Below are 21,608 nucleotides of genomic sequence, written 5' to 3'. Positions count from 1 at the left end.
CTTACTGGAGATTTCCTTTATCAGATTGAGGAAGTTACCTTCTTTTGAGTGTTTTTATCATGAAATGCTGTTATGTTTTATCAAATGCTTTTTCTCCACCTATTGAGATGATCATATAGTTTCCTGTCCTTTTTTCTATTTGTATGTTGATTTTCTTATGTTAAACCAACCTTGCATTATTGGGATAAATCCCACTTAATCATGGTGTATAATCCTTTTAAAATCCCCCTCAGGATCTTGTTCACCCAAACTGAAACCACAGCTTTAGGCAGCAGTGTTGTTGCTGACAGACTGCTACTGTTTTCAGTAATATCCTGGGGATATGGTGTTTCCACCAAACTGAGCTCCAAGTTGAATCAAATAGCCATAATACCCTAGAAACAGAGACTTCCCAGGAAGCTGAAAATTTGGAAAAAAATACATTTACTCTGCTCTGGGGACAGAACGTTTAATGGAGCTCCAAAAGATATCAGACCTCATTGGTTACAAGACTACCAACAACTACCATGCCACTGAGTTGGGAAAAGAGAGGGGATGGGAATAGCCCCAAGTTAAAACACCAAAGACCCTCCTGTCTTACCTGAATTCAATAGTTTTTCTTGAATAGATACCTTACAGTTTCTGTGTCTTTGGTTAATTTCCAGAGTTCTGAAATGTTTGTTTTTGGGTTTTTGCCATATTTTCTTCGTTTTTGTGGGAAACTGAGTTCACTAAGGTCACCAATTGATTCACTCTCCACCAATCCAGAAGTTGACCCTCACCTATGTACCATTGTCTGTCTTAAGAGGATAATGTGTTACAACTGGATTCATGATAGTGGTTTTGATTCAGTTCAATGACTTTGCACACTACAAGAATTCAGAGTGGATCTGGACAGGGCCATTTTTCTTAACTCATTCAACAAATATTTATAAAGTATTTACTAAATACCAATTAATAAGACCATATTCCTACCCTCAACAAGGGTAAATTCTCGTTGGAATAAAGGAACTAGCTGTTGTTGAGCATGTACTATTTGCCACTGCCATAAGTCATAGCACTATCTTAGACAGTAGGAAAAGAAAAACTTGATAGACTCCTCAACTAAAAGGCAAATACCTTAAGTTGAGTCATAAAGGGTGAGTAGGACATTTCCAATTGGACCCAGTGCAGGAGAATACTCCTTGGTGGAAAGAACATGGACTTCAGAAAATGAAAGATCATATTCAACAAGGCATTATTGTTGAAGGCCTGATGATTCCTGCCTAGTTAGTGTAACCCAACTCAACACAATGAGGGATAAACATTTTTTTAAAAAACTGAATAACTAAATCTCTACTTGACCTGGATTTTAATCACTGGTAAGAAAAACTTTAGATAACTGAAGGAAATAAAGATAATTTTATCACTATTACATAAACCTAAGAGTTTCATAACAATTAGGAGGCGATGGCTGGCTATTTAATTATGCTGTATAGTCAGAGTCAGCTTTAGAGTCTGTAAGTGTATGAGTCCCTATTTATTTCTGAGAAGTCAAAAACTAAATGAAAACATATTAAACTCCTTGAAAAGGATTAAGTCTGATTTTATTTGAAAAATAATGTGGGCGGAAGAAAAATAAGAAAATCAGTTGGTTTTGACCTCCCGTCATACACAGTCTGAGCTGTTCCAGTTAACGAAGACATCACCCAGTTGGGAGAAGAGGTGAAAGAAGCTCTTGACCTCGTAGAGCTGGAGTCACTTCATGTGGGAGTAGCAAGGACGATTTCAAAATGCCAAATGTATCTTTGTCATCAGCTCTCATGGCATGGGATGCACCTCAGGGAAGAAAAGCGGATCCTGCAGTCTGGCATTTGGACCAAAGCTGCCTTCGGTAAAAACAAATTAGAACACACGTTTCACAAGACCTGAAATTCATGCTGCAATATTTTCAAGTGCTGCCAGTGCTACTACCCTCTCGCCTCAAATGCATGAAACCAATTCCAAATCAACAACATTTCAAGGCATGCCAGGGACTGGTAGCAAAGAACACTGTGCTATAATTATGTACAGGAAAAATAAGCCTAGCTAGGGGGAAAAGTCCAAAGACAAAGAAAATGCTTACTGTGTCAGTTAGAACGTCTTTAGTGACAAGCAACAAAACATATAACTATATCAGTCTTAAAGGATAAGGGCATGTATTATGTCACATAACAGGAACCTGGAGAGAGATTGGTCCAGAGTTGATTAATTTAAAGCCAAAATGACATAATCAAGGATCTGAGCGCTGTCTCTCCACTCTGTCATCCTCAGAGTTTTGCTTTCATCTGCAAGTTTGTCACATCAAGATCACAAGATGGCTGCCATCACTGCAGCCATCAGCCCCACAAACAACCACATCCAAAGTCCAGAAGGTGAGTTACTTCACACAAGGACCTATCAGGGAGGGAGAACCAGAGCCGCTGTGTATGACTGCACGGGTTGCACCCCACAGCCACAGAGAGGCAGTCACATAAATCGTAATGAGTATGCCTTACAACCATCTTTTGTAAACAGCTATCATATTGTGAACAGTTACAATAATACTTATTTATCTGAGGCTAAATAAATTCTGATACAATGTTAAGCCTAAGGGTCCTTTCAATCTTTTTAAAGGAGTAAAAATCACGTATGAAGGTTGTGGGTACAAATACATAATTGGTTATTTTAATTTTCACACATTGGTTCTCAGTTTTTCAAACTCAACAATTACAGTGCTTACTTTTTTTCCAAAGGATGTCTGAAAGTAAACAAAATTTGTTCTATAATTTAAAGTAATTTTCTTTTCTATAACCATAATTCTGTATAGCATAAGATTAGAGGCTCCATTTTTCCTAACATGGCATTAAACCACCTTTCAATTGTCACCCTTAAATCAAAAATACTCCTAAATGTCAACTCATGAAAGTCACTCCATTATTCAGGTTGTTCCTAAAGTGATCAGCAGTGGTCTCTGCGAAAGAATACACATTTTGTCTCATAAAAACTAATTTAATGGTGTCAGCCATTCATTTTTTACAGAAAATATTTTCATTCCTGCTGTTATGTAATTTCAATCACAGCCAACTCAAAGTATTTAAACTCAAAGGACATGATGAAATGAGCTATTTATTAACTAGAGTATATTATCAAACCTATTCACGCTTCCCCTAGATTACTAATTTGATGCGTTACTTCAAAAGACAGAGGCATGTAGTTATTGGTGGCTTGTCCAGGACTTAATAAGCACATAAACTTAGACAACCTTGACAATCACTCCAGCTTCATAGAATATAATTTTTATAACTGCTATTTAAGTGCACCCAGCCCTCAGCTTGGCTTGTAGATTTACTTCACAGAGGATGATAATGATCGTGCTGAGTTATAACATCCCAACTATTAAGCTCAGCATCCATGCTTTATTCCTAGCAGACATTAGTGCCCAGGCTAGGTGTGTAGGTTTCTGGCGTGGACACATAGCATAGGATTCCCAACCCATTCAAAAGAGAATGTATTTCATTTCAGGGTTTGTTTTTCGTTTGTTTGTTTTAAGCAAGAAAGAAGTATAAATGAGATGAGCATTGATCCTTGCGTTGGAATATTGGCAAAGATCTCCCATCCACAGGTGGTAAAGAGGGTTAGCAGACCATTCAGTAACAGGAAACCAGAGGAGAAAATTGCAGCAAATGAGCCCAACCAGCATCTTAGTTCATTTCCTCTGTCAGGGCAGAACTTTCAGGAATATTTTTCCACAAAGTATGTGCTCTAAAACTGGCATTCCCATTTCTCTCCCCACCTGCCCTTACTCTAAACATGTAATTTATCATTTTAAAAATAATGCTGCCTTGAGAAAACCTAAGGAAGTCTCCAGTATCTTAAAATAACTCTATCTGTGGCAATTACCTGATTTTGAAAGGTCTTACTGTACATTATTCTGTGTCACATAATAGTCATGTTGCTGTATTGATAACAAGCCTTTTCAGAGACTTAATGGCCTTTTCAGAAACTTCCTCCTCATTTGTCTGAGCCACCTGGGGAGAATGTACATTTCCCAATGCCTTTTCCCCATGCCCTGCCATGAAACAAATAGCTTCTGTGGGATCCCACTCAACTTAGAGCTCACCTTTTAATAGGAATGCCAGACTGACTTGGTTTCTACCTGAACCCCAGATATCAGAAGCACTTACTGACAATGTGCTCACATGTATAAGACCCAGAAGTAAAGAGAAGTCCCTGAGATGAGGCCGAGAAGAACTGAGCATCTTGGCCTGCTTTTAACCAGGCTAGTTACCTCCAGATCCGAAATCTTCCGCATCCTAGACAGTGAGATACTTCGTATCTGTCTACCAATTGAGTCCTATTGCTAGGCATATAAAAATTAAAGTCAGGTGTCTCAGGGGAAGTTTGTTTTAGTTTTGACTACTAACCTTCCTTTCTAGCTCACTGGTAACCAGAGTAATGTTTTCAAAGAGAAGTGATCAAAAACACCAAGAAAAGAAAAATATACAAAAAATTAATGATTTATATATGAAGCAAGCTATAATGTGGTAAGATTTTTGAGCAAATGTTGGAGCATTAAAAACAGAGAGAGCAAAAGAGAGAATCCATTTGTCCTTGCTATCATGTTCCTTTGAGAAGCAGAGGTGAGTGTCAATAGATTACATTTCTTTTTCTAAGGGCCCAAACATACTACTTGGCTTTACAGTGACCGACACTTAGATACTCTTAATACTGTCAAACCTGTTATTGGATTTTACTATTTAGAATCAACCTGTGGGCAAAGCAGAGCAGACTTAATAATAATCATAACTGAAAATAATATCTATACCTGGACCTCTAATGCCACACACGAAAACAAACCAGAAAAAGAAGAGTTGTCTATTTGAGATTTAAAAGACACCATTTGTAAAATTAAAACCAAGTGGCAAACTGATGTGAACTGTATTAAGAACTTCTCTAAGTCAACAAGAAGATTGATAATTGAATAGAAAAGATGGGCAAGGGTTATGAAAAGGCAATATACAGAAGAGAGAAAAAAGAGAAAGATCCTCAGACTCATTGGTAATTATGGAAAGGCAAATTAAAACAATAATAAGATATCGTTTCTGTCCTGTAAGGTTGACAAAAATTAAGATGATTAATGAATGAGCACTCCCACGCACTATGGGTGGACGTGTAAAGTAGGAAAGTCCTCAGAAGAATAATGTCCATACCTTTGGCCCTTCATATCTACATGTAGTAATCCATACTAAAATGTTACTCCATCTGGTAACAAATAGGCTTGTAAAAAGATTGTCATTGCATATTTTCTGACAGTAAAAATTGAAAACAACTTAACTATCCCTTAACAAGAGAATGCTATATGAATTATGGGGCATTCATTAACCTGAGAAGATATTCCTGATATATTACTTAAACAAAAACAAGTAACAGTGCAATGTGTATAATATGACTGCTTTTTCTTTTTAAAAAACTGAACTAATGTGTATATGCATGTTCTAACATGGAAATGTTTCCAATCCCTATTCATCATTTAAAAGAATGTAAGTCGGGGCCTGGCCCAGGGGCATAGTGGTTAAGTTCATGTGCTCTGCTTCAGCAGCCTGGCATTCACAGGTTCGGATCCTGGACATGGACCTATGCACCATTTCTCAAGCCATGCTGTGGCAGGTGTCCCACATATAAAATAGAGGAAGATGGGCACAGATGTCAGCTCAGGGCCGATCTTCCTCAGCAAAAAGAGGAGGATTGGAGGAGGATGTTAGCTCAAGGCTAATCTTCCTTACCAAAAAAAAAAAAGACCAAGTCATCATGCATTTACTTTTTGTGTTTAAAGATGCGTGAATATATATATATATATATATAAACTGGAATGATATAGCCCAAACCAGGGTTATTCTAGATCAGTAAGGAAAGCATCAGAGAGGATCATAATTTTTAACAAGAATGAATTCACTACATTTTTGCATAATAAGTAAAAGATAAAATCTATTCTTTGTAAATATAGACTGATAATAAAGCCATTCTACAAAATAAATGAAATAAACCAAGCCAACCACAGGACCACACCACTCCATCTCCATGCCAGCACTACTTAGCTGGGTTAAGAGTTTGCCACCTTACTGCTTCCTACATCCTAGATCAAAAGTTGAATATGTAAAGGGTTAGGTCTTTCAAAAATGAATTCCTCCTATTTAAATTCATCAAAAGAAATGGTTATTCTTTTGAATTCATCATTCTTCTTTAAAAATTTTATTTGATTCTCTGGCAAAAAAAAAATCATGAACCAAGAGAAGACCAAAATGAAGCAGAATGTATCATTTAATGGGGAAATGAAGGTGAGAATCCTGCGTCAATTAAAAAGCAGCACTTATTACCAGTTAGAGATGATACTGAAACACTAGACTACCAGAAGAAACCACTGCAGTAAAAAGATATACAATTGTTTGTGTTAATTGCTGAGCGTGAATAAGACTTTTGAATATTTTGTGCATAATTTACTTAATAATGAACAAGCTAACTATGCTGTTGGAGCGGAGCGGGGCACACATCAAATCAGAATAGCAATCTTCTGTGTGATTTTCTCAAGTTTCAAATAGCTCAAAGTGTATCAAAGAATTATAAACAAGTGCACAAATCTGTAATTGGCAGTTTTTAGAACAATGTCAAACTATGATGTGTCTTAACCACAAAATGTCTGGGGATTGATGACTTTAAGAATTATATTCCACAAGCGTGTAATGAAGACTCCTGCACCAGCCAGAGAGGCCTGTAAACTCGCAGAAAATCTACAGTTTCATTCCAGTTAGGACTATTAACTTGACTTCAACTCAGACTATGGTCAGTGGAAAGTTCTTAATATATTTGATTTAATTTTAGCATAATGAAAATAGCCTTTTATTCAGATTTGAACATGGAGTAGATCATAGAGATATAAGTTACTATCTAAAGACATCATCTGAAGCAGCCTCCTGTATTAAGAAAAAGGAAATGTTTTCATTCCCATTTCACAGATGAAGGAACGAGTTTGAAGAAATTATATGGAAAAAGTAGACTGAAAACCTGATCTTTCTATAAGAGCGTCAGTTCTTCCACTCTACATGTATTCTCTTTCAAAATTCACTCTATGGCACTAATGTGCTTGAGCTGTACTGCTTTAGTTCATGAAAGCATTAATAGAATGAGTTAGTAACGAGCTAGCACATAGGGACAGACATGTAGTTCATTCTATTTGAATTAATTACGACAGCCAGAAGTTTTCCTTTCTAGTCTTCTCAAATCCCTGGACCTAGGGTTCATGTAATGCATCCTGAGCCCTTGTCTTTTGTGTGTATTTCTCTTTTAAAAGAAATCTATAAAATGATTAAGAACAGACTAGTACAAAGACTAACATTAACTCGCCTTTCATCTAGGAGCGTAATGCGTTTCCCCCCCTCATAACTTTCTGTCTTTGGTTCTTGGAAATGATCTGCTTGTCTAGATACTTTGACTTTATGTATATATATATATATATATATCAATCTTTTCTGGCTAATTCTACATTGTTTAAATGCTTTAACCTCTTAAGAGATTCAAAGGCAGAAAACAGATTCCATTTTACATCAGATCAATGAGAAATCATCTAGATTTGAGCTATAAAAAAGCACATCGGGTTACTTTTCTACCCTTTTCTTATAACAGCTTCGAGTCCCTGAAGAATGATGATCTCAATTTTTACTGCCTCATGCGCCTATATTACAGAAGTGACTTTAATCTGTGGCTTTGATTAAACAAGGGCAGTTAGAAACTATGACATAAGGCTTGAGAGTCTGAAGCTGCTGAAATCTTGAGCACATTCATCGTGTCCTGAAATAGATCAGCCTACTGCAGATAAAGCTTAGGAGATGTGTCCATCTCCACTTCAGAACTGAATTTAGTGAAACTTGCCTGCTCTTGAGCACTGTTTACTTTTGCTTTTATAGCTCAAATTCTATCAGAATAAGGTTTCTTTAGAATTATGTTGTAGTGATCATTATCTGGGCGTTGGAAATCTGTAGTTATACAAAGAGTTTATTGAAATGGGACCTGACCTTTATGTTCTTCAAATCACTAAAACTTAAAGGAAAAAGTATAGCTACCAAATAATAATTAAGGGTATTATATTCACACATCATCATTCATTTTTCAAGATATGTCTATATTTACTATCCCTACTAACGCCAGGTACCTGAGGGTTACTATAAATATTCGTAAGAACATGATTGCCTTTTGACCTTGTTGTGAATCTTGTCAATTGGCTGTTTTATTGTTTAATTTGAGGGCTGACTCGGGTCTCGAGGATTCGTGAGCTTGTTTTGCAGAAGAAAGAGAATGCCTTCAGGGAGGGTCAATCACCAGACAGTAAGCCGCAGCAGCCATTGCAGATTGCCCAGGAGCTTATCAGGAGTGACCCCTTTGTTCCTCTGAAGCTCCTCCTTCCCAGACCCTTAGCTCTATAAAACCCTCCTGCTTTTTGCTCTGATTAAGGCAGATTTGAGAGAACCCATGTTCCCACCTTCTCATCTTGGCCAACTTGAATGGGGCCTCTCTCCATCTCCAAGCACCAAATGTCTCAGTGTGTGGCTTGCTGCGCATTGGGCACACAAACTTGAGATTAAGAAATTCAGTATCATTACTATAATCCCATGACATTAGTAGACTAGGACAGACAGTTCTAAGGTCACATGGATGGTGAAAGAAGAGGTAACTAAAACTTCAGGTTCCTTACTTCTTTTCCTCTCGCAGGGGAGGAAGAGAATTCCTCTACCCATTCTAAGTCCTTCTGGCTGGTCTACGAATTAAATTGACATGAGACAGAATAACAGGAGAAAATCAAACAAAGCTTTATGACACATATACATGGCAGAAACCCAGGAAAACTGAGTAACTCACCAGAATGGCCAAAGCTGCCACCTTAAATATCATCTTCAGCTAAAGAGGAAGCAGGATGTTGGAGGTAGAGGGAATCAGTTATGGGAGAGTACCAGAAAAGCACAGTAAACAAGAGTAAGGTTATGGTGCAGATTTAAGTCCTTGCCCCTTCCTTATTGATAAGAGTTTCTAGAGATAAAGTCATCCCCCTCTTCCTGGTACAGAGCTGGGGGGTCAGGGGGGAAGATATCTCTGCAAATGGAGATTTCCCTTATAAATGTAAATGTCTTTTACAAAGGGTAACTTCTAGTTGTTTTTCAGAGCTTTTCCCGTGTCTGCAGGTTTTAAAGGTAACAAGACCAACATAATCCTTATGCCAGAGACACAGTTTGGGGTGGCCAATTCTGATCCCTCACACTCTTCATTATTTTTTTTTTTCTTTCTTTGGTTCCCATGTGTCTATGCCTATGTTGGTTCTTTTCTTTTCTTTTCTTTTCTTGGTTCCCATATTGCTATTCCTCATTTGGGTTCCCATATTTCTTTTGCTCAGTGCAGACCAATTAAGGTTAAATTGCCTAATTCAGTGCTTCAATAGAAAGCACTTAATACATAGAGATGAGTTTTAATTGATTATTTAAACAATCAGCAAGATTCATTCACTTTTGCTTATTGTCTGTGTGTCTCTACAAGAATATCTCTAACTGTTCTTTATTTCTGCCTACTGTAAGAGTATCCCTCTGAAACAGCAAGAAGGCATGCCTTTATACAGAATACAGCACCCTGAAAAATCCCATTCCATCCTTCAAACAGTATCTTTCAAAAACATTTTTGAAAATATTGTCTTTGTCCTCAGACAATGGGATTGCACTGAAAATACACTCTTGACTTTTCCAACCAGTTTGGGGTAAGAATTTCCATAACAGACTCTCCACTGAAATATAGACCACATTTTGTCCCAAAATGAACTCTAATTCTATCTACCGTGGAAAATGGAAATTAAAGAGAAGGAAAGAGAGAGAAAGAGAGAAAAAACAGCTTTTAAAAATCCACAAGATTGAAAAACTGAAGTGAAAGAGATAAGATTTTATCTATTGCAAGTCCCAATAAAAGGAGTGGATGTCCACTTGGAATGATTGTGTCTTCAAACAGAGGGACTATTTTAATGAACACAAAAGGAACGTCTTGTAGGGGAGGAAGACACAAATCCTCTACCCACTCTAGGTCCTTCTGTCTGGGCTACAAACTAAATTGACATGAGACAGAAAAACAGGAGAAAATCCAACAAAGCTTCACAAAATGTACAAGTCAGGAAAATTGAGCCACTCGCCAAAATGGTGGAGGCTGTTCCCTTAAATACGATCTCCAGCTAAAGACAGAGGAGGGTGTTGGAGTTAATTCACAAGGAAATGGAAAAGCAAATGTTTGGTAGATAAGAATGGGCTTAGCAAGGACCCTCACAGTCTATGGATACCCAGAGTTATCTATGGTGATGGCCTAAATGTCTTAAATTTTTTTAGGCAGTTGGGGGCTGAGGGGAGGTCAATGTTTCTTTCAGAGTCTTTTGTTCTTAAAAATAATCAAGGTGAAGCAAAGAGACACATTTTGGGGTGGCCAATTCTGATCCCCCATAGTGTTTTCACCTCCTCTTACATCCAAGAGCTGAAAATATTTAGTTTAGGAGAGCTGAGGCGGGTCACACATCACTGAAACTAGAAAATATGCATATGTGCATAAAAATTGGGGATTTACAATGAAATTTACTTTATTCTCTTCTTTGATTTAATATTCACAGATTTTTGTAAGGAACTTGAACACTCTTAGACTTAGAGAAGCAATCCTCCCATTGCACCAAAACCTATAGGACTGTTAAGATTAATTTAAGTCTTTTGGATTATTTAAAGTGGTAGAGAGGAGGAGCTGTACCATGAGCAAACCCTCATCTATAGTTGAACAGCACTTTAATATTTTAACTCTTTTAAATCACACCTTTGCCAATTCTAATCAAGTTACTGTGAACTACTGTAGCCACTGCCTTGACCACGTCCTTCAAAGACAGAAAAGTAACTGTAGCTTTTCAAATAATACCTTCTAATCTGTGCTCTTATTAAATTTACAATTCATTCCAATACTTTTCCATTTAGCATTGACAGAAAACTCTCCCAGGCTTTTCTCTCTTACTACCCTCAGTTTTCTTTCTACTCTTTACACATTCTTATTGAAATATTTTAGCTGTCAAAAGTATCCCCATTAGTGAAGACTTTAATAAAATTAATTATAAATGGTGGCTTGAATAAAAGACTTTTTTGAAAAAAAGAAAAAGGTAGCATTTTCTATTTTACCCTGAATTTAAAGAATCTGCTTCTGTAACAGTGTTTCAGATTTTTGGCAGCTGATCCTCCAGTTACATTTAAAATTTAAAGAGAGAAATATTCATCTTTAATGAGATAGCATGGAAGCCCTTGTGTGTAATCAAAAAGGAATTCATTTGTAAATTTGGAACTTGTTTGACAGGCAGGAAAATTTTAACAAAGCAGATTTGACCTATAAAGAAACATCCAATCCTTCAGAACTATTTTCTAAAAATGCTCGGACTGCATTCACTGTAGAGCTCAAGCTTGCCCTGAGCACAGAAACTGAGAATGCTAATCTAATTTACAATTGTAGAGTTTGGGGAAGAAGTTTCACATTTTCTGCTGGAAAATTCACTCCGGGGGTCAGAAGGACCAGATTCTGATCCGTACGCTGTTAAAAAAAAAAAAAAAATCTCTGACATCAGGCAAGTCTCTTCATTGGGCTGGCTCAGTTTCTTTACCAAAAAAAAGGAGAGGCAGATATTCTGCTCTCCACAGTTGCTTCTGGCCCTATCATTCTAATATCATAAATTGTGATGGATGTCCAGTTGTCTCCAGCTCTGGTTATAAATCCACCAAGACCAAATGGGTGAAGTTTTGATAAAAAGCAGTCAGTCCATAAAAGGTATTTAGACCTTCAGGGGCAAATTTCAAAGTAGGAAAGACATATTTAATGTTGGGGGGGTTTTTTCAATGGCCACTCCATTTTTCAACAAGTGCTCCCCCAGGTAATCTATTGAGGATAGAAAGTGGAATAAAACACACTTCCTGGTCTTCACAGGTACTGTCTACTACAAAGGAAACAGAAGTGAAAACAAATCATGGCAGCAATATGATAAGTGCTATAACCAAGATGTGAACCAGGAACAGAGATGAAAGCTTTTCTCCCTGAGACAACATGGAAGGCTTTCTAGAAAAGGTGATAGTATTATATCATGATTAAATGTGTGGACTCTGGAGCCAGACAGACTGAGTTCAAATCACGGCTCCACTGTTTATGAGCTGGGTGACGTTGGACTAGTCATTTAACCTCTCTGTGCCTCAGTTTCCTCTTTTTTAAAATGAGGACAATAATAGTACTTATCTCATAGAGTAGTTGTGAGGATTAAATAAATCAAAATATGCACTAGTGCTTAGAACAGTACCTTGTTCACACTAAGCACACAAGTATTAGGTGATATTACTGTTATTTTGAAAAATGATTAGACATTGGCTAGGAAGAAAAATATGAGAGGCATTTTGGGCAGAGGGAGCAACATGTATAAAGTGGGTTTTTATAAAAAGAAAAAGAATGGTGTGTTTAGGAAATTTCAAAGAGTTCCACATGGCTGGAATATTGGGCACAACTGTGGGAATGGGAAAAAAGATGGGCTGCAGGAATGGACAAGGCCATTTCATAAAGGCTTTATAGAACATTTGTTTTGGGCATTTAAAATAATTGAGAGATTTAAGAGGTGGAAAATATTTATCTGAGTTCCCGTGAGAGGTCTTATAGGTGCAAGAAATGTAGGTGTACTGCTGATGAGAATGTAACTTGGTCCAGCCACTATGGAAAACAGTGTGGGGATTTCTCAAAAAGTTAAAAATAAAAATACCATATGATCCAGCTATTCCACTTCTGTGTATTTATCCAAAGAACATGAAAGAACTAATTCAAAAAGATGTATGTGCTCCTATGTTCATCGTAGCATTATTTACAATAGCCAAGACTTGGAAACACCTTAAGTGCCCGCCAACAGAAGAATAGATAAAGAAGATGGGGTGTATATATATATATATATATATATATATATATATACAATGTAATACTACTCAGTCATAAAAATAGATGAAATCTTGCCATTTGGGACAACATAGATGGACCTTGAGGGTATTATGCTAAGTGAAATAAATCAGATGGAGAAAGACAAAACCTTAGGATTTCATTCATGTGTAGAAGACAAAAGAACAGATACAGAGACTAGACGGATAGTTACTAGAGGGAAAAGGGAGTCGGGGCAGGATGAAAGGGGTAAAGGAGGACATTTGTAGAGTGATGGATGGAAACTAAACTTTTGATGGTGAACACTATGTAGTCTATACAGAATTCAAAATATAATGATGTACACCTGAAATTTATATAATGTTATAAACCAACGTTACCGCAATCAAAAAAAAAAATGTAGGTGTTAGATGTAGGAGTTACACCAAGAACTGTAGGTTTTAAATGTAGGAATTTTTTAAATTTTTGTTTTAAAGTTGCAGGTAGGTAATAATTTCAATAGCTTGCACTGATAAGCACATGATTAGATTAGTAGTTTCAATTTTCTGCAACAGTAAAACCTAAATGACTAACTTTGAATTTTAGTATTTTTTGTATTATCCCAAGGCTTCTTTTTTAAATCTCAGAAAAGAAAATTGTGGACAATAGACATTCCCTGTGTTTATGAAATTACAGCAATATTTCATTCATACACTAACTGTATTCCCCATTTATTTTTCCAAGTTTCTTTCTATGGGATTATGAGTGTTAACTACAGAAATATATAGCTTGATATATCAGGAAACCTGTCAAAAATGGCCATAAGAAGAATTCAAACTTAACATAGATCTTAAATAATCATCCAGATATAGACCATTTAAGGAACTGTGAGTTTGTGAGTAGAACTGTGAGATTCATTCTCTATGTGCTAGTTATCATCTTATCAATACTTCAAATCTAGGGCAGGACTAGATCACATTTGATTTTATCACATTTTTACCTAATCAAGAAATAAAAGCATGACCCCCCTGTCTAACACTCATGAAATATTCCAGGAATTCTTGTGATGCATCTGAAAAAATCTTCAAGCCATAAATAAAAATAAACCTTGCTTGGAAGATGGTTAAACACAAAATCAGTACTCCTGAGGGAAGAGAATAAAAGGTCAAATGTCTGTCCAGGTGCTCTGAAATCTGAAAGCCAAGAAGAAAGAGGAAGCAGGTGAATTTTCATGCATATTTGAGATGATGCTACCTAGAACCACTTTAGCAGGCTGTAAAGAAGTCCACACGCCCCCGCCCCAAAAAACCAGCTTGAAAACAGAAGTTGTGTGTTTATGTAAATGTACAAAATCCCTGCTATGTATCAAGTCACTTGGAAAATCCAAGTGAGCCTGTTTCTCTTCACTGTGTCCCCTGCCAGAGAGCAGGATCTTATTTCCATGTGGGCTCTGGGTAATACACAGTTAATAAAAGCTCTATAGCGGCCGGTAATCTCTGTTTTGCATGTTTACTACACTCACAAAAAGAAGCTTGGTATTTACCATTCTAAATGCCCAAGATTGTACGTCCACACACTCTTTGCCTTCAAGCAAAAAGAGGAAGATTGGCAACGGATCTTCCTCAGGGCCAATCTTCCTCACCAAAAAAAAAGAATAGGCTTAATAGCAGACTACTGGATTCTCATTCAATCTATTGCACTATGCTCTTTTGATTGAAAGATATGAAGAAAAACTTATATAGATATTTAGTTAGAAAAGGGAAGAATATTTTAATAGCCTTTTCAGATAGTTGTGGACATTGCTTTTTTTGTACTACATCCAAGTTCAATAAATTGTAGTTTCTTACATTTAGGTGCAATGTGAAATTTGGAACCATGTCAATGCACTTTTCATACTCTGTTACATTGAAATCATTGATCTATCTTATGCTTTGAACAGAACTTTTACGCAGGCACAATTTTGTAATATCATACTTTGGTCATTTGGAAAACATTTGTTCATGAATTATGCAGATCTTCCAAATGTTGGTACCTTTTGTCATAGAATATCAAAAAACCAAATTCATTAATATATCACCAAGCTTATCAAAGAAGTCTTCAAGCTTTGGGAAACTATCAAGCTCACAGTGACAAATACAAGTTTTCCAAAATTCCAATTTTCACATGAAATCTCAAATTTCATCACTGGTAACAATTGCTGTGAGTTGTTTATTGAGGAAACAGGCTCACTTAATTCATTTTCATAAAAAAGCTGTCCACCAGATGCACAATCTGAATAACCATACTTTGCCCGTCTGTAGTTCTTTCGAGTAAAAACGGTGATCCATGAATAAGTGACTAGTTCAGCTTGCAATTCAAAGAGTCACACAAGTGCTGTTTCTCAAGACAGCCATCACGCTTCAGAATGCAACAGAAGTGCTTAATGCACAATTCCATCTTTCAAAACAAGTACTCAGGGATCAATATTTAATAAAATTAATATTTTTTCCTGCTTCTTTGAGGACAGTCACTTTTCCTTTTAATATCACGTGAATGGTGGAATATATTTTGATGCCGCTGCCTTGATTTATGCGAAGGTATCAGCAGCTTTGTCATTCCTTTTGCACCCTCAGCACAAATACTAGCACCATGAAAATGGCAAATAACATCTTAATATTATTATGAAAGTAGTCTTAACCTCACAAACCCTTTGAAAGGGTCTCAGAGATCCTGCAGACTACAATTTAGGAGCAGCTGTCCTAGTCCTTCTCTTCTTCAAATGATCCATGTGACCTCAAATCTCGCCTAGTTTTCTCCAATATCTCTCCAATTTATAAAGCTCATCAGGTTGAAAATGGTAGCAGCCAATCATAGCTTTCTCTGCTGCCAGAAATTCAGCTAATAGTGGACTTCACCCCACTTGAATTGCTAGAAAGTAGATCATCATCAGACTGACCGATCAATTAGTGGTCAGGGCTATTTGGATCCGTAACACCTACTTCGCAGAAACTACAAAACTAAACTATACCAAGAAAATGATTAATGTTTCCACTTCTGGGTGTACATCCAAAAGAATTGAAAGCAAAATCTTGAAGAAATATTTGCACAGTCATGTTCACAGCAGCACTATTCACAACAGCCGGGAGGTGGAAGCAACCCAAATGCCCATCCACAGAAGAATGGAGAAACAGAATGTGCTATATACATACAACGGAATATTACTCAGCCTTTAAAAGAAAGGAAATCCTGTCACATGCTACCACGTGGATGAACCTTGAAGACAGTAAGTGGAGTGAAATAAGCCAGACACAAAAAGACAGATGCTATATGATTCCACTTACATGAGACATCTAAAGTAGTCAAACTCATAGAAACAGTAAGTAGAATAGTGACTACCAAGGGCTGGGGGTAGGAGGAAAAGGGAAGTTATTTAGCGGATGTAAAGTTTCAGATATACAAGATGAAAAAGTTCTTGAGATCCATTTCACAACAGGGTGAGTACAGTTAACACTCCTGAACTGTACACCTAAAAATGATTGAGATGATAAATTGTAAATGTTTTTTACCACAATAAAAAAAAATCAATTATATTTCTATATACCAGCCATACACAAAATAATGCCCATTGTATGTTTCTATCTACATAAAGTACAAAGAGAGGCAAAACTGATCTAAAATGTATAAGAATCTATATTTAGATAGTAAAAGAATAAAGAAAAGTATAGAAGTGACCAATACGGTCAGAATTGAAGTTACCTTTAGTGTGGAAAGAAGGGTTGTGATCAAGAAAGGATAGACAGTGGCTTCTGGCAACCTGTCAATGCTCTCCTTCCCAGCCTTTGTGGTGGAGACAGGAGTAGTTGCATTATATCAATTTGTTAAGGGTAAATCTATGTGTTATGCATTCTTCTGTGTGTGTGTTATTTTTTACCACAACAAAAAATAATTTAGAAAGAAAGAAACTCAAGCACTGAGACATTATAAGTTTTCTGTATTCACACAACTTTTAGGTGGCAAGGCTGGAGAACTCAGGTCTCTGGACCATAAGTCCCATTTTTATAGCTACTTGTAGAAATAAACCTTGAGTCCTGGGCATTAGGCTCTGAAAGTATTCGACTGGAGAAGACCATAATGACATGTAAGTAAAAATAATTCAAAATACGATTCACAGAAGCCAAACAACAGCCCGGTTCAATAAGCATTGGCTGAACATATAAAATGTGCCAGACCCTATACTAGATACTGAAAGTACAGAGATAAATAAGACATGTTCCCAGCACTCAAGAGTTTTATAATAGAGTGAGAAAGACATATCAATATATCATTGTAACACAGTGTGGTCAGAATTATGACAGAAGGATGACGTAGAAGCACAGTTTGGAAGGTTTTGAGGGGTGTGGGGGTGGGAGGCGGATGTGGGAGGTGGCATTGTGAGGGTTTCAAGGACTCTTATTCTGTGATTCACAATTAGAATTAATGAGTTTAAAATGGGGAAGTGGGCCCGGTCCCATGGCTGAGTTGTTAAGTTCACTCACTCCGCTTCGGCGGCCCAGGGTTTCACCGGTTCGGAGCCTAGGCACAGACATGACACCGCTCATCAAGCCATGCTGAGGCGGCATCCTACATAGCACAACTAGAAGGAACCACAACTGAAATATACAACTATGTACTCGGGGCGGGGGGGGGGGGGGGGGGGGCTTTGGGGAGAAGGAAAAATAAAAAAAATAAAAATAAAAAAAATTTAAAAATGGGGAAGAGTGAAAGGGTCTTTCAGGCAAAGAAAATAACATCAGCAGAGCCGGAATAAAGAAAACCCTCAGTATTATGCATATTGCAGAACCATGAAGTGTGAGTGGGAAGTGGGAAAGACGAAGCTGGAGGTAAGAAGAGGCCACATTGTGCAGGGCCTCATGGGCTACCTAACAAGCTTTGGACATTTGAGATGATATATTTCTCCCTGCCATCTAACAGGTTACCAGCTCATAGGGAACAGGTGACATCATGCCAACTACCAGCTCTGAGGCCTTGGATGTGTCATCTCCACTCTCAGGGCCTCAGAGTCTTTATTTGTTAAAGGAGGAGCTTGAACTAGACAGCCTCCAAGGTCAGTCACTCCTAGACTTAATTCTAAAGTTTTATGAAGTAGTGTCAAAGCTGGCAGTAAGTGTCACTTAAAAACTTATCTCTTAAAAGAAAAACAAAAACAAGCAATTATGAGATCCATTCTATATACCTCACAGAAAAATTGAAAGACAAATAAGGAACCATAAGTGAAAATGTAAACAAACTGTCTTATCAATTAGAAGGATCACTAAATACAAATCAAAACTATGTAATGGTAAAATGCCTCATGGGGCCTGCCCAGTGGCGTACTGGTTAAGTGCACACGTTCCGCTTCAGCCCGGGGTACACGGATTGGGATCCCGGATGCGGACATGGCACCACTTGGCAAGCCATTCTGTGGTAGGCGTCCCACATATAAAGTAGAGGAAGATGGGCACTGATGTGAGCTCAGGGCCAGTCTTCCTCAGCAAAAAGAAGAGGATTGGCAGCAGATGTTAGCTGACGGCTAATCTTCCTCAAAAAAAAAAAAAAATGCCTCAGACATACTAACAATATTTCTTGAGCTCTTACTTTATGCCAGATACTTTACCTATATTATCTCATTTAATCCTCAACAACCTCTGAAACTGGACTTCTTGCCTTCATTTTAAACATGAGGAATCAGAGGTTTGGTATATTAAAAAACTTACCCAAACTCCATGGTAAGAAGGAGGCAGCACTGATGTGTTGCAGGTCTGTCTGCCCTGAAGCTAATGCTCTCCTTGGGTTTTCTGATACATTAGGATTCCCATATAAGTAAATGGAAAGAACACGCTATTTCTAGAGAATTCGTATACTAAATTTACATAAGATTCAATAGCTCCTTTCTCAATTCTATATAATGTTTATGCTTCACTTTGTGTGCTTAGAAAAATGTGAAAACATGGAAATGATAGCTCTTAGCAACCGAATTACTGTTTATCCAGAAATTATCTGTTCAGAATAAATGAAATTATATTTACAGCGACCCAGGCTGCACCCAAAATGCTTTTAAGCAGTCACTCTAAGTTTATTCATGTGTTGAAATAAGCATTGGAACACTAACAAAAAAAGGATTATACAAAGATTGAATTAAGAGGCTCCTTAAAATAACAATCCACCAGGCAGTCATAGACACTAACAAATCCCAGCTTCTCGAAGATAATTCCAAGGAAGGAAAATGAAGATCCTGAGGCCTTGGTTATTGAACAGCTATTGAACAGAGAAGTAAATAATCAAGACAATTCTAGTGATTATTCCCAGGAGATGTGACTGGTTCAGCCATTAGCTTTTCTCCACCTTAGACCTTTCTTCCTGTAAAGAAAACCAGAAAAAAAAACTTTCCCCCTAAATCTAAGATAAACATTTAATTCTATGTTGAGCCTTTTAGGTTCTTAACCAGCTAAAGGCACACGATGAGCATGACAGCAGGAAGAACAATGAAGGCTGCTGCAAGAACAACGAGGCAGCAAAAGCATGCAGCGACTCAAACCTTCATCTAGCCGTGGTTCTCAGTCTTGCATGTGCATCAGAATTCTCTGCAGGGCTTGTGAAAGCACAAGTACTGGTCCTCACCCCCAGAGCTTCTGAATCAGTAGGTCAGGGGTGGGACGCAAGAACCTGCATTTCTATTCCCCTCCCTGGTGATGCACTCTGAGAACCACATCTATGCCTGGTTTTAGAATGATGGTCCATGTGCCACTTGTAACAAATACCTAGCCTCATTGTTTATGGAGGACTATCCTTCAGGTGTGTGGTGGACAGTTAACAAACAGACCTTCTTAGTTACTTGCTAAAAGTAAAACTAATCAAACCTTAATGGCTGGTAAGATTAACTGTTAGTGTGTTAAGCTTAGCCAGAATTCTAAGTTTGAATTTTGGCTATAAATATATTATTAAAAAAATCATAGCACTTATTGAGAAGTTATTATATGATAGGAACTGTGCTAAATATTTTCCTTTATATACAATATTTCATTTAATCTTCATGAAAAATCTAGTCTACAAATTCAGTTATTATTGTCATTCCCAGTTTATAATAATAAAAGTTCTTGAGGACTAAATCATTTGCCCAAGTTCACACTGCCGGTAAGTGATGGAGGCAGCTTCAACCGGGCAGTCTGACTCCAGAGTCGGAGCTCCAACGTGTCACACACTGTGGCTCCTGAGTAAACGGCACTGTGACTATCAGCAGTAACAATTATAACCACAAACTCTAAACCCAAAATGTAAAACCACTTATGAGATGAACGTAGGTACAAGATCGCACAGGATACCAGAGCCACTGTACCACAAGAACGTGTCATGGTTAGGCCACTATGAACTTAAAAAGGGAAAGCCTGGTTTACAGAAAATTGATGGAGCTGAAGTGGCCATCCTTGGGTTGGGTTTCTTTGCAAGATTTTTTCCATTTTCACTGAAATTTAAAATTCTATGTTAGATGAAACTCAACTATGACAGCAAAATGGTGCCTGGGCAGTGAGAGTAAGGAAATGTTCAAAGGGTTTGCAAAGCTCAGTCATGGTCAAGAATGTTAAAGCCTGCAGTGTTTCCAAGGAAAAGCTGGGGGCGCAGAAGGTGGAAGCAGGACACAGACGTGGCCTCCAGGGCAAGACGTAATCAGGAGTCCAGGCGAAGACAGGTGTCATCCAGGAAATGTATCCACATGTTCTGTCAGTGTTGTGGCTAGAGAAAAACTGGGTAATGGCACTAAAAAAAATCTTGTTTTAGGAACTAGAACACATGGAGATAAACTGTAATTCAGGAGGAAGTGATGGAAGTATGACTGATCATAACTAGAGGGACTAAATTCCAGGTAAAGTGAAAACAAAATAAGATCCATAGATATCTATAGGGGGATTTACTGGCCAGCACTACAGATCCTACCTTGGGTTGGGGAAAACAACAAAATCTTCGAGTTGAATCTTACTGGATTAGAAAGACAAAACAAGCCAAGAAATGCAAGTGGCTTCTAAAAGCCAGAAAAGCCAAGGAGACAAATTCTCCCCAAGGGCCACCAGAAAACACGCAGTTCTACCAAAGCCTTAGCTTTTAACCCAGTCAAGTTTATCTAAAACTTTTGACCTCCAGAATCATAAGATAATAAATTTCTGCTGTTTTATTCCAGTAAATTCGTGCTGATTTATTATAACAGCAATTGGAAACTAAAACAATCAGGAAGAAATAAAGAACATTGTAAGCAAAAATGTGAGTAAATATAATAAATTTTCCTTCCCTTCTGAAGTTCTAAATTATGTTCGATGACTGAAACAAAAATTACAACTGTCTGATGTGGTACTAAATGTATGCAAAGGAAATATTTAGGGTAATTATATTATAAAAAGTCATAAGATAATTATTTAATTTTTTATTTTATTTTTTATTTATTTATTATTTTTTAATATTTTTAATATTTAATGTTTTTATATAGTATATATGACATATGTTATATGCATTTAAAATATTACCTATGAATATATAACTATGTATAACTATATTTTATATAATATATATTATAATAACTATAATATAATATATTTTATAAACAATCATGTTATAAACAAGGGGGAGCAAAGAATGTAAAGGGAGGT

General features: G+C 37.2%; 1 long non-coding RNA gene across 1 annotated transcript in view; it reads right to left on the bottom strand.

Moving 5' to 3' along the window:
- Positions 1–1,540: 1,540 nt before the first annotated feature.
- Positions 1,541–21,608, bottom strand: part of LOC106781739 (uncharacterized) — a 173,963-nt gene continuing 153,895 nt past the window's right edge. The window contains exon 4 of the long non-coding RNA XR_011426447.1: positions 1,541–1,847. This is a non-coding gene — a long non-coding RNA (uncharacterized lncRNA). The remainder of the gene's footprint in view (positions 1,848–21,608) is intronic.

The sequence above is a fragment of the Equus caballus genome, chromosome 15 (assembly GCF_041296265.1).
Source record: "Equus caballus isolate H_3958 breed thoroughbred chromosome 15, TB-T2T, whole genome shotgun sequence".
NCBI classification, from domain to species: Eukaryota; Metazoa; Chordata; class Mammalia; order Perissodactyla; family Equidae; genus Equus; species Equus caballus.
The sequence above is the reverse complement of the archived record's forward strand: the minus strand, read 5'-3'. Positions and strand labels throughout refer to the sequence as shown.